Source organism: Ictidomys tridecemlineatus, chromosome 3 (assembly GCF_052094955.1).
Source record: "Ictidomys tridecemlineatus isolate mIctTri1 chromosome 3, mIctTri1.hap1, whole genome shotgun sequence".
NCBI classification, from domain to species: Eukaryota; Metazoa; Chordata; class Mammalia; order Rodentia; family Sciuridae; genus Ictidomys; species Ictidomys tridecemlineatus.
Genome location: NC_135479.1, coordinates 142546550 through 142550145, shown reverse-complemented (window position 1 = coordinate 142550145; position 3596 = coordinate 142546550).

The window sequence follows — 3596 nt, the reverse complement described above, 5'->3', positions numbered from 1 at the left end:
CCCTCTCGCGATATCTAGGGAGGAGGCGTGGCAAGAACAAAGCCGGCTTCCTAGCCCCGCCCTCTCTGCGCTCCCGCTCTGCGCACCTCACCCCAGCGAAGCGCTAGGAGTTGAAGAGGACCTTAGAAGAGGTTCCAGGCTTGCTTCTGTAGACTTTCACGTCTCTCAAGCAGCCTCTCTCCTACTACCTTATGAAGCCGTATTGTTATTTCTTTTGTATGTCGGAAAACTGAAACTCAGAAGTGACCTTACTCCCCAAAGACATTAGCTGACTTTCAAAGAAATGTCTCCTTTTCCTATTCAATCCTTAGGAAAGCTTAACTCCCTATTGTAAAATCATTGAATATCAGCGTTGGAATGGTCCTTAAAGACCTATTATGAAATCATAGGATATTGCCTTTATGAAATCGAAGAATGACCAATTTGGAATACCATAACTATTTTTACCACTGAAGAAGTTAATGGACAGGAAGGGGGAAGTGACACTACCATCACCGCCTATCCAGCCTGTCCATATCATTTGAAGACACGGAGAATGTCGTGTGATAATGGAGGACGGGGGTGATAAGTCTACAAGCCAAGGAACAAACAGCTGGGCGGAGCAGAAGTTGGACGGGGCAGAAATTAGGAGAGAGGCTTTCAACAGGTTCTCCCCAAGAACCTTTAGAGGAAGCCAATCCGACTGCACAATGATTTTGGACTTCAAACCTCTGCAGGAGGCAGTACATTTCTGCTGTTTAAAGCCATCTGGTTGTGGTAGTTTGTTGTGACAGCTCCATCCACCTCTTTCCTCTCCTACCTTCAGTTCCCAACTTGCTTATGATAGGACTTTTTCCCACTACCCTGTCCCCTCAGGCTTCTTCATCATCTTCATGATAGGCCAAAGTAGACTGCTGCCCTGAAATTCCACTTCCAGCAGATCAACCCTTGGGGACTCAGACTAGAAGGCCTGGAAGAATCCTTGTCAAGCAATCCCATGAGTTGGCTCTCCAGCCTTTAACTCGGAAAAACACAGGCAGGGGCCAGGAGCTTGCCACCCTCCAACACAGTTCATTTTTCCTTAGGACAGCTCAGACTCAGGATGCTTTCCTTAGATTGAGCTGATGCCTGATGCCCAGCAACATCTGTCTGCTGAGGCTGGGGTTAGAGGGCAAAGTTCTACCCCTCTTCCTTAAGCAGCATTTTCAAGTGTCTTATCTCTGGGCTCCAAATCTCATTTCCCCAGGGCCTTGAGGACAATGCTCAGTTCCTATCCTTGGGATTGCACTCTTCAGGAACAACTTCAGGGTTTGTGAAAACTATTCTGTTTTGATTTTCTACCTCCAAGCCCCTCTCAGCCCAGAGCAGGGCCGAAGTAGGCAAAGAATGAAGATGGAGATAATGGAGGGGAAGTGGACAGGAAGGGAAAAAGGGAAGCAGCTTTGCCAGTCATGGAGCTAAATGAGTTCCCCAGAGATTTTCCCCAGACAGAGGTTTCCACAGCTACCCTTGGCCTTGGCCTCACTTTTGTTCCTAATCAAACATCCTCCACTGCCTTCTCTCTCTTTCCAAGCTAGGACTATCCAGTAGATCCGGTATCACAGCCTTGGAGACCAGGGACAATAGTGTGTTCACAGTAAAGGAAGCAAGATGGCCACATCCTTTTCAGCCTGGATTCCAACACTTGTGGTGCCTTCTTTGTCCTGTCAGCAGGTGCCCAGCTCAGCAGTGGAAATCCTGCTTTTAAAGGAAAACACAACTTCTCTCCAGGTTCTGAATTATTGGGCAGATTTGCTTTGTTCCCACTTGGGCCTGGCAGTCATCATGCTGAACCCACCAGTGGACCCATTATGAAGCAGTAACCTTGCTTGGAGACCCTCTAATGAGAAGGGCTCCCACAGTATGATGTAAGACAATGGAATAAAAGGTGATGGAAAATTCATTGAAGAACCTAAAAAAGTTTTTCTCATCAAAGTTAAACTTTTGTTTTGGGGAAAGAACGATGGCCAGTGTCTCAATATGGGATCCTTCTTTCTGCCCAGGAATCCAAGCCAAGCTAAAGCTTAACCTCAGATAATTGCAAATAACAAAGCACAGATACTCAGAAATATATTTACAGGAAATGAAGCTCCTGATAGATCTAGTCCACATGGGTCTGGAACTAGACAAAGACAAGATGGCTTCAATGGTTTATTTAAGGGGGTACTGTTAGACCACGACGCAAGAAAAGACCACGACGCAAGAAAAGACCACTGACTCCAATTAAAATCAAATTAAAGCAAGCTTATTATTTCGACCGGCCGGGCTGCCTTGCCCCTCAAAATCGTGGGAGCCAAGGACAGCCCCGAGGCTTCTTTGTGGCCCAGTTTTATAGCCCAAAAAGTTACACAAAGGGGGGTTACAGATAACAACACTCTGAAGAGCATAACACAAGTTTACATTTTTGCTGGCCCCGGCATCAGAATTTATGGAGATCTTAGAGACTCAGAGAGGGTCGTTATCCGGCCAGGGAAGGCCAGAATTTATGAGGCGTCACTAAGGTTTAGGAAAGGCTTGTTATATGGTCAGGGAAAACCGGACCTGGGTGAGTTCAGGGCACGGGCAGGCATTCCAATCAGCTTTACAACATCATCTAATGGCCAGGCTATACGGACATCCTGATATTTTTACAGAAAACAAAAATGAATCCTTCATAACTTATGACAAGCTGGCTTCTGATCTAATGAGATAACTAGGCTAGGTATATCAGTACATCAAAGGCAGGGATAAAGTTTCAAGGGTGGAATCTTGCTTCCTGATGTCTTGCAGTCAGCAGGTTGATGGACATCTTGGCAGGTCACACCCATCTCATGTGCTATGTGGGCCATGGCAGAGCAGGAAAGAGATTCACATTGTCCCTTGGCAATTGAACAGAGGAAATGTGCACTGGTCATTCCCAGACGCCAGATATGTCTGTCCACGAGGCTTCCATGCACAGTGACCCACATGCAACCCACAGATGGCTCGTGACACTTTTGCCTCCTACTATTTCTTCTACTTCTGACTCCACTAAAAGTGAATGCAGATGAAATTGAGGAACATAAAATATTAGTTTGACTGAAATATTGTGAGTGCCAGTCTAGCCTTGCCTTACATTTTTAGAATAGTTGAATCACTTCATCTCTCAGTATGGCCCAGAAAAGATTTCCAAATGTCTGGATACAGAGCACTCCCTCCAGGCCTTTGCTGAGTCTTGCTTTTAGACGAGGTCATCTGGACCAAACAGCTCAAACACTGAATTTGGCTGTGCTTGTGTTACATTTCCTGTGTGTTGAGTGTTTGGCTGCCAAGAGATGGATTGTGGATGGAATCTTCCATTCTGGATTCAGTTTCTGGAAGTAGCTATTGAGCTCAAGGCAAATCATACACAGTATTTTAAAATAAATACATTAAACAGGGTTATCTGGCAATTATTTCTGCTTTCTTTTTGAAGACTTCATCTTGGTTGCCCAACCCAATCCAACCTATTTGGAGGAGAAGAGAGATACTTTTAATATACCCCCTATGTGGCTGAGCCAGTTGGCTCTCTGTCCCTTGGAATAGATTACTAATGCCAGTATCACTGGGCTTCCCACCAG